This window comes from Budorcas taxicolor, chromosome 5, assembly GCF_023091745.1.
Source record: "Budorcas taxicolor isolate Tak-1 chromosome 5, Takin1.1, whole genome shotgun sequence".
Taxonomy (NCBI): domain Eukaryota; kingdom Metazoa; phylum Chordata; class Mammalia; order Artiodactyla; family Bovidae; genus Budorcas; species Budorcas taxicolor.
In genome coordinates this window covers 94,447,760-94,459,118 of record NC_068914.1, presented here as the reverse complement: position 1 = coordinate 94,459,118, position 11,359 = coordinate 94,447,760, and positions in this window count along the sequence as shown.

The following is an 11,359-nucleotide window of genomic DNA, read 5'->3' as shown; positions in this document are numbered from 1 at the left end:
TTAGTGAGAAAGTTGGCATTTCCACTACCTAACACATTTAAGAATTAATCTGTTGCAAACTGGAACCCTCCAAGAAAAAAGATCTGTGAATATTTTTTCATAGTTTTTACTATCAGAAGTCAGCCAAACTAAATAGCCTACTTATTTCTAAGCTTTTAGAAACATGTCCTCCGAGTTTCCTGGGTCTGCATTTTGATGTCTGGTTAATTTGTGGGGTAATTCTCAGTCATTGTTGCAAATATTTCTTCTCCTTTCTCACTTTGTTTTCCTCTGATATTTCTATTACACATACATTACACCTTTTGTTGTTGTCCTTGGATATTCTTTTCTGTTTTTTTTTTAATTGTTCTTTGTTCTCTTTGCTTTTGGGGTTTTGAGGATTCTATCAATATCTCTCTAGCTCAGAGAATCTTTCATATCTTTGGAAAGATAGTCCCAACCAAAGATGGTTAATACCTTTCCTCACAAGACTTGGAGAAACACTAGAGACTCATGGAGAAATGCCTTGTAAAAGAGAAAGAAGGAAAGACAAAAAGAAGGGAGGGAGGAAGGAAGAAGGAAAAAGAGTCAGGGAGAGAAGAAAGAGAGAAAAGAAGGGAGAGAGAGATTTTCATTCACATTCCAAAGGAAACAAATTACCTCCAGAGGTAAATGTTGCCTAAATTAAGCTTGTTCATATGCATAAAAGGGCTTCTCTGGTGGCTCAGAAGGTAAAGAATTCACCTGTTATGCAAGAGACTTGGGTTCAATCCCTGGGTTGGGAAGATCCCCTGGAGAAGGAAATGGCAACCCACTCCAGTATTCTTGCCTGGAGAATCCCATGGACAGAGGAGCCTGGTGGGCTACAGTCCATGAGGTTGCAGTCAGACATGACTGAGCAACTAAGCATAGCACATATGCATAAAAGACTTACTATTAGAGCAGAAAGCAATATTGTACAACTCTATTTGTATATTTGAATGAGAAGAAAATTTAAAGATAATGGGATATTTGAGGAGATTGCTAGAAATATTTTCATCTTCACCTCCATGAGCCAGTCCCATTTCTGATTATATTATCTCAGATATATTCCATGATAGGAATCTCTCTCCATCTCTGATTTTTGCAAAGAATAATAATACAATTGTCCTAAAAGCTTTTGAGATGCAAGCTTGACTCTAAACTGTGTTTATTCTAGAATGTAAGCAAGACTAAGCATATTTTGAGGCCTGATGGAAATAAGACTAAAGAGATCTATTTAGGAAGAAAAATGAATAGAGAATGAAGGAGCTATATATAAGTGGCATATTTTGTCCAGTCAATGGATACGAAGCCAGTGGTATTAGCAGTGACAAGACAACCTTGGCACAAATATTAGTACTACTTATGCCAATATGGCAGGGCAGTATCAGTGTACACTTGCCCCAGAACCAGCAGTGACGACACCCGCACTAGGTCTTATCTAAGTATTGCACAAAGAAGACTCCCCAGCAAAGTAAAGTAAGTGAAGTGAAAGTCACTCAGTTGTGTCTGACTCTTTGCAACTCCATGGATGGACTGTAGCCCTCCAGGCTCCCCTGTCCATGGATTCTCCAGGCAAGAATACTGGAGTGGGTTGCCATTTCCTTCTCCAGGGGAGCAAAATAAGAGAGGAGGCAAATAATAACAGATGACTTCTCACATGTAAGCCACTTTTCACAGGAATGTCAAAGAAACAAATGTACATGCAGAGTGAATGGTGGCAGAGTCAGAGAAATATTTCTTATTTATAATTGTTTTGTTTATCCATTTTGCCTCCTATATTGGAGTAGCCTGAGAAACATGATTTGCTTACAAAAGAATGACTTCATTTCTGAACACCAACATCTTTCTTTAAGTTATTCACTGCACATTTTATTCCTATACATTATAAAAGAGAGATAGTAAGCATTAGATCAAGCTTGTTACTTCTGTTAGATTATTTATCTTTAGTGATTTTTAATACACTTTTAATTTTTTAAATTTATTTTTATTATTTGTTTTTGGCTGCACTGGGTCTTTGTTGGTGCCCATGGACTGTCACTAGTTGCCGCGAATGGGGGCTTCTCCTTGTTGCAGTGTGCAGGTGTCTCATTGTGGTGACTTATCCTGTTGTGGAGCACAGACTGTAGGCATGTGAGCTCAGTAGTTGTAGCACACAGATTTAGTTACTCCAAGCCATGTGAAATCTTCCCTGACCAGGGATCGAACCAGTGTCCCCTGTGTTGGCAGGCGAAGTCTCATCCACTGTGCCACCAGGGAAGAAAAATATGCTTTATTTTTGAGAGCAGTTTTCCATTCACAGAAAAACTGAGGGGAAGATACAGAGTTTTCCAATATACCTCCTGCTCCCACACATGCACAGCCTCCCTCATTATCAACATCCCCACCAGAGTGGTATATTTGTTAGAACTGCTGAAGGCAGATATCTTTTAAAGACAAATCTAGAATTAACCTTGTGACATCCTTGCTCCCGTCAAGCAAACATTTCTAATTCTTAGATACAGAAACATATAATTTTATGTGTAACATAGTTTTTAAATCAATGTAAGCACCTATATTAACATATATCAGGAATCTCAAACATAAAACAAATGTATTCACATAGTTAAAATTCTATCTGCAGCTCCCTCCTCCGTTCACTCTCTTGAAATGCAGTTTCCCTTCTGCCTTTTAAAAATAGGTCATGTAGGCAGTATTGTTTTATTACCAAATTTTCAAAGGATTTTCTCTGGACAACTCCATCTCTAAAAACTAACATTTTCCTTTTTGATAACTTCAGCAGCTACAATATCAGGACAAGGAACCCAAATTCAACTGCACAGATTATTTAAATTCTTCTCATCAAAACCTCAGCATCTATTTTAATCACAAGATAGCTTCCAAGCCTGTAATATTTTTTGTTTAAACTGGAAATTGGCCCGTATCACTCAGACCTTGTTTTTCTAAGCTGACTATGTCACAGAACTTGCACATAGCTCTGTACTTTCTTATGGAATGAATACACCACCAACGGTTGATCCAAAATTTCTCATAGTAAGAGTTTAAGGCAATAAGCAAGGATAGTCCTTTGAGAGACTTTTGAGTTGGGTGTGCTAGTATCCCCACAGCATCAGGGACATGGCTTGTCATCTTGCCTTGAGGAAGAAACTCTATCTTGTTCAGTAAAAATAATGATGAGCATATCATTGTTGAGTATTTTTGTGTTGAATGGAGAAACGAGTGTTTAAAACTATCTCCCAGATTCCTGCTGCCTTCAGGATAAGGACAAAACCCTTCCTGATTGAACTCTTGGTTCTCAAGGGCCTTTCTAATGGTAGCTCTGGAGGAGAACACTAATTTCTGTCCTGCGAAGCAGAACTACTTGTTCCCAGGACAGTTCTTGGACATTCCAGAACACATTTACAATGTCTTGCTTGACTACCAAAATAGACAATAACCATGTTATGGATAGATTTTACTAAATTAATTTTCTGAGGGCAAACTCATCCCAAAGTTCATGTTAGACACTTCTCTAAACATCAGTATCAGTCAGGGAAAGCTATGTTATGCCCAAGTAGCAAATAATCCTATACTCTAAGTGACTGAAAAAACTTGAGGTTAGTTTTTCTCACTCACAGAATATGTCTGCAGCTGGTCAACAAGGAGGGCTTTGTGGGGTATAGTTACCCTCAGGCCGACAACAACCAAGCTGATGGGAAGATCTCATCCAGAACGTGCCGGTCACGGTGACAGAGGGAAAAGAGAACAGCAGAGCACATCCTGGCTCCTAAATGTCTGCCTGAGAGTGCCACGGGATGCTTTTGTTCAATCATTCAGTTGTATCTGACTTTCTGTGACTCAATGGACTGCAGCTCGCCAAGTTTCTCTGTCTTTCACCATCTCTAGAGCTTGCTCAAACTCATGTCCATTGACTCAGTGATGCCATCCAATCATCTCGTTCTCTTGTCTCCCCCTTCTCCTTCTGCCTTCAGTCTTTCCCAGAATCAGAGTCTTTTCCAGTGAGTCCACTCTTCACATCAAGTGACCAAAGTATTGGAGTTTCAGCCTCAGCATCAGTCCTTCCAGTGAATATTCAAGGTTGATTTCCCTTAGAATTGATGACTTTGATCTCCTTGCTGTCCAAGGGACTCTCAAGAGTCTTCTCCAGCACCACAATTCAAACATCAATTCTTTGGCACAAAGCTCTCTTTATGGTCCAATTCTTGCATCCATACATGACTACTGGAAAAACCATAGCTTTGTTTATATAGAACTTTGTCAACAAAGTTATCTCTCTGCTTTTTAATACACTGTCTAGGTTTGTCATAGCTTTTCTTCTAAGAAGCAAGCGTCTTTTAATTTCATGGCTGCAGTCACTATCTGCAGTGATTTTGGAGTCCAAGAAAAGAAAATCTGTCACTGCTCCACTTTTTCCCCTTCTATTTGCCATGAAGTGATGGGACCAAATGCCATGATCTTAGTTTTTAAATGTAGAGTTTCAAGTCAGCTTTTTCACTCTCCACTTTCACCCTCATCAAGCTCTTTATTTCCTCTTCTACCATTAGAATGGTATCATCTGCATATCTGATGTTGCTGAAAGCCTGGCATTTATCATGATGTACGGTGCACAGAAGTTAAATAAGCAGAGTGACAACATACAGCCTTGTAGTACTCCTTTCCCAATTTTGAACCAGTCCGTTGTTGCATGTAAGGTTCTAACTGTTGCTTCTTGACCTGCACACTAAGTTCTCAAGAGACAGTTAAGGTGGTCTGGTACTCCCATCTCTTTAAAAAATTTCTACAGTTTGTTGTGATCCACACAGTCAAAGGCTTTAGTGTATTCAATGAAGCAGAAGTAGAGGTTTTTACAGAACTCCCTTGCTTTCTCCATGATCCAGCAAATGTTAACAATTTGATCTCCTGGTTCCTCTGACTCTTCCAAACCCAGCTTGTACATCTGGAATTTCTTGGTTCACATATTGCTAAAACTGAGCTTGAAGGATTTGGAGCATAATCTTGCTAGGATGTGAAATGAGTGCAGCTGTACAGTATTTTGAAGATTCTTTGACATTGTCCTTCTTTGGAATTGTAATGAAAACTGACTTCTTCCAGTCCTGTGACCACTGCTGCATTTTCCAAATTTGCTGGCACATTGAGTGCAGCACTTTCAAAGCATCATCTTTTAGAATTTGAAATAGCTCAATTCAAATTCCATCACCTACACTAGCTTTGTTCTTAACAGTGCTTCCTAAGGCCAACTAGTTCACACTCCAGGTTGTCTGGCTCCAGGTAAGTGGCCACACCATTGTGGTATCCAGGTCATTAAGAACATTTTGTATAGTTCTGTGTATTCTTGCTGCCTCTTCTTAATGTCTTCTGCTTCTGTTAGGTTCTTACCATTTCTATGCCCATTGTGCCCATCCTTGCATGAAATGTTCCCTTGATATCTCCAATTTTCTTGAAGAGATTGCTAGTCTTTCCCATTGTATTGTTTTCCTCTATTTCTTTGCATTGTTCACTTAAAAAGGCTTTCTTATCTCTCCTTGCTATTCTCTAGGACTCTACATTCAGTTGGGTATATCTTTCCCTTTCTCCCTTGCCTTTCACTTCTCCTCTTTCCTCAGCTATTTGTAAAGACTCCTCAGACAACCACTTTGTCTTCTTACATTTCTTTTTCTTGAGGATGGTTTTGGTCACTGCCTCCTGTACAATGTTGTGAACCTTCATTCATGTTCTCCAGATACTCTGTCTATCAGATCTAATCCCTTGAATCTATTTGTCACTTCCACTGTATAATCATAAAGGATTTGATGTAGGTCATACCTGAATAGTCTAGTGGTTTCCCCTACTTTCTTCAATTTAAGTCTGAATTTTGCAGTAAGGAACTCATGATCTGAGCCACAGTCAGCTCCAGGTCTTGTTTTTACTGACTATATAGAGCTTCTCCATCCTTGGGTGCAAGGAATCGATCCAATTTCAGTATTAACCATCTGGTGATGTCCATGTGTAGAGTCATCTCCTGTATTGTTGGAAGAGGGTATTTGCTATGACCAGTGCATTCTCTTAGGAAAACTCTGTTAGCCTTTGCCCTGCTTCATTTGTACTCCAGGGCCAAACTTACCTGTTATTCTGGGTATCTCTTGACTTTTTACTTTGCATTCCAACCCCCTGTGATGAGAAGGACATCTTTTTTTGGTGTTAGTTCTAGAAGGTGTCATAGGTCTTCATAGAATCGGTCAATTTCAGCTTCTTCATCATCAGTGGTTGGAGCATAGACTTGAGTTACTGTAATATTGAATAATTTGCCCTGGAAATGAATCAAGATTATAGTTTTTGAGATTGCACCCAAGTACTGCATTTCAGACTCTGTTGTTGACTATGAGAACTACTCCATTTCTTCCAAGTGATTCTTGCCCACAGTAATAGATCTAATGGTCATCTGAGTTAAATTCACCCATTACTGTTCATTTTCATTCCCAAGATGTCAATGTTCAGTCTTGCCATCTCCTGCTTGACTATGACCAACTTACCTTGATTCATGGGTCTAATATTCCAGGTTCCTATGTGATATTGTTCTTTATAGCATCAGACTTTACTTTCATCACCAGACAATATCCACAACTCAACGTCATTTCCGCTTTTGCCCAGGCACTTCATTCTTTCTGGAGCTATTAGTAATTGCCATCCACTCTTCCCCAGTAACATATTTGGACACTTTCCAACCTGGGGGCAACTCACCTTTCAGTGTCATATCTTTTTGCCTTTTCATAGTGTTCATGGTGTTCTCCAGACAAGAATACTGGAGTAAGTTGCCATTTCCTCCTCCAGTGAACCACATTTTGTCAGAACTCTTCACTGTGACCCGTCTGTCTTGGGTGACTCTGCATGACATGGCTCATAGCTTCTTCATTGAGTAATATAAACCCCTTCATCATGACAATGTTGTGATCCAGGAAGAGGAAAATATTCTTAGACAAGAACAAAAGGTTAAGATAATACTTAAAAGTAGTTCGTGTTTGTTAGTCAATTGCTGTATCTTCCCACATTGCAGTGCTGTGCAGCAAAAATGATCAACACCGCCACATACAAATATGCGCAAACCTCACAAGTACGTTAAATGAAAAAATCTATTCAGAAAACTACATAAAGTTTAAATACAAACAGACTCAAGTGACAATGAAAAAAAGGGGATTATCTGGTGGAGGATGGAGGTAATATTGACTGATGGGCTGGCTTCTGAGCTGCTTGTAATGTTGGTTTTCAATCTGGGTGTGGGTTTCAGAAAGGTATTCTTTTTGTGAAAATGTATTAAGCCATACACTTGTGATATTGCCCTTTTCTATATGGATATTATATTTTATACTTCATTATCTTCATTATACATTAGACTTCAATGAAAAGAAAGGAAAATGTGTCCTCATCTGTTGAAACTCAATGAAAAACAGATCCCACTCTCTAGAGACATTTTTACCACCCAACTCAGAGAAATTTTCATTTATCCTCTACCCAGGACAAATGAAACTCCTTCAGGAAATAAATAACACCTGATAAACTCACAAGAAAAAATTTAAAACATTCAGATATGATCAGTACCAACTGTTGTATTGATAACAGTATATGGTAAACATAAGTTTCCATCTCCCAAAAAGAATACCATAAAAGCCTATTGATCAATGAAAACTAAGTTTACTAGAGTTACTCTGGTAAGGAAAGACAAAAACTGGACAGTCTGAGTGATGACTCAAAAGAAGAAAACCAAGACAAGATAAATATAGGGTTTTAGGGCCCGAGCTAGGTGATTTTAAAATGAGTCTTGGAGGGCAGGGAACTGGTTGCGATTGGGTAAAGTTTATGACTTAATTGTTTTGGGTTAATGAACACAAAGAAACTAAATCTTGAAGCTAGTTCTTGATAAATAAGCCATTTTCATTTTCATCACTTTCAATTGTGTCAAATTTATATTCTTGTTGAGAAAGTCTTTGATTAAAGTACGATTATTCTTGTGATAGAAACTTTCATCAGTTATTGTTTCTTTCTCCTCTTCTGGGATTGTGCAGACAAGTAAAGAATTTGCTTCATTCAAAACTTTAGCTCAGCATAAAATAAATTTTTCTCTTAAGTAACTGTTATTTTGAGCCTCCGCTACATGTAGCCAAACCTAACCTTTACAGAAAATCCAGTAAAATATTTGCAAACATTATGGGTCAAATTATGAGGCTTTATTGAAAGACATTAAGTCAGACCTCAATGGTATTTTACAACCCATTTTCTTCTGTACTTTGTTTTTGTCACTCAATGGTTTTTTACATTTTTCCATTGACAAGTGTGTTTTGGAACCTGTGCCCTAGAGGATATCACACGGGGCCACAGGAGACAAACACAGCATGTTCCTCACTTGTATAGAATTAAATTGGACACAACTTGAATGCCCATAAGTAGACTAAATGATTTAATATTTTAAAAGTTAATTATCCCCAAATTATTCTATAAATACAATAAAATTCCTATTCTAATTCAAAAAAGTTTTTAGTGCAATTAACAAATTAATTATAATGTATAAGGAAAAGCAAAGGGCCAAGAATAGCCAAGTCAGTGATTTTTTCCTAAAGAAAAGAACAAGTTAGGGAGACTTCTCTTTCTAAATATAAAGGCATATTATAAATCTTTAGAACTGACACAGTGAATGCTAACTATGAAAGTTACAGTTTTATTAAATGACACAGGAAAGGCAAGAAATAATAACTAGATCAACACATACAGGAAAGTCTAATCTTGGCAGAAGAAGCATTGTACATTAGTCATTAAATAAAGATCTAACAATAATTGCTAATGGGATAAACTGTAACATGTACAGATGGGGCAGGAAGATCCCCTAGAGGAGGGCATGGCAATCCACTCCAGTATTCTTACCTGGAGAATCCCATGGACAATGGAGCCTGGCACGCTACAGTCCATAGGGTCACAAAGAGTCAGACATGACTGAAGCAACTTACTATGCACACACTGGTGGGAAGTCTCAAATTGTAACATGTCCTTCCTACTTACTCTGTAGATTCATATAATTTTAACTGATTCCAACAGGATTATCCAAGTAAATTTTTCTTAAAGAATACATCCATGCACACATACCAATACACACACCAAACTATAAAAATGATTGGTAAATTTAGCTCTACTAAAATTTAGAATGTCTTTACAAGAGAAGATAATATAAATAAAATTAGTAAACCAGCCAAAAATTAGAAGAATAGATTTTCAATAGACATAAATGATTGCTATATAAAGTAAACTAAAAAGTCTTATAATCAAAAGTAAAAGATAAACAATGAATAGAAAAATACAACAAATACGGACAATTTACAGAAGAGGAACACACAAAAAAGCAGTATATATACTGAAATATATCTTACCCTCACTATTAACCAGGGAAACAATAATTAAAACAACAGAACGTTATTTTAACCATTACATAGGTAAAATTTTAATTGCCAAATCAAATCTTTACCAATTGGTAATTAAAATTCCATGCTCCCTCTCTTTTATAATCACTACTAAGTTAAGTAAAAAGCCTAAATAGCAAAGAGTAAAGTCAGTATGCTTTCAAATATGATCAGTGTTGTAGAGGAAAATTAATACATTTCCATGGTTTTATTATTAAGAAGGAATGATAAAGATTTTAAGCCAACTTTTCAACTGAAGAAAGAAAAAAAGGTCAACAAGCAGGATAACAGAAGGAAGAAAATAATTTTGAAATGCACAATCTAGTAATTGCAAAATAGAAAAACAGAGCTGATAAACACATCCAAAGATGGTGGGTAAGGGAAGGGAAAGCAAACAGTAAAATAATAAAAACCAAATATAAAAACTGAAAAAACCTAATGCAGTAGAAAAAACAAAAACATGAAACTGGGAATGAGAGAAGGGATATATCTGAAAATTTTTGAATACCCCTGAAATAAATTGTTCTCTCAGAAAATTCAGATTTCCAGAACAGACTCAAGAATTGTTAAAAATATGAATAAACCAATGAAATACTATTAAAAATCACCTTCCAAAATAGATCTAGGGGCAATAAATATTACTGAAAGTGCAGTCAAACTGGCAAGGACTAGTATTACCTATGTTACTTGTGTTCAAGAAAAGCTGAACTGCTATCTAACCCATTTGAAGTAGTAGCTAGCAATAACCTTAATGTAAAGTAGACATAGCATAGTTTCTAAAAATAAACCTCAAACTCCTGAACGTGCAGTGTTAAAGTGTCTATCCTGTTGGAAAAGTTCAGGGTGTGTTAATAGACATACAAATGTGTGAAGTTGATGAATTTAGGAAATATGTACAAGCTCTCAAGACTTTGTGATGACAGACATAGAAAAGGCACCTGTGGTCGCCCAGGGGAAGGGGGAGGTGGGAGAGGGATGGGTTGGGAGCTTGGGATTAGCAGATACAAACTAGTATATATAGAATGGATCAACAAGAGCCCACTGGGTAGTACAGGGTTGTTGTTCAGTTGTTCAGTCCTGTATGACTCATTGTGACCCCATGGACTGCAGCATACCAGACTTCCCTACTTTCACTATCTCCAGGAGTTTGCTTAAACTCATGTCCATTGAGTCTGTGATGCCATCCAATCATCTCATCCTCTGTCGCCCCCTTTTCCTCCCGTCCTCAATCTTTCCCAGAATCAGGGTCTTTTCCTACGAGTTGGCTCTTTGCATCAGGTGACCAAAGTATTGCAGCTTCAGCTTCAGCATCACTCCTTCCAATGAACATTCAGGGTAAATTTCCTTTAGGATTGATTGGTTTGATCTCCTTGCAGTCCAAGGAGCTCTCAAGAGTCTTCTTCTCCAGCAGCACAGTTTGAAAGCATCAACCCTTAGGCACTCTGCCTTGCCATATGGTCCAACTCACATGACTACTGGAAAACCATAGCTTCAACTAGACAAACTATAGTCAATATCCTGTGATAAACTAGAATGGAAAAGAACATGAAAAGTATATATGTGTGTCTGTGTGTGTATATATATATATGTATACACATAGCAATAACCATATATATGTTATATGTTATATATATATATGGGCAAGAATCCCTTAGAAGAAATGGTGTAGCCATCATAGTCAACAAAAGACTCCAAAATGCAACACTTGGATGCAATCTCAAAAACAACAGAATGATCTTTGTTCATTTCCAACGCAAACCATTCAATATCACAGAATCCAAGTCTGTGCCCTGACCAGTAATGCTGAAGAAGCTGAAGTTGAATGGTTCTATGAAGACCTATAAGACATTCTAGAACTAACACCCCCCAAAAATGTCCTTTTCATTATAGGGGACTGGAATGCAAAAGTAGGAAGTCAAGAAACACCTGGAGTAACAGGC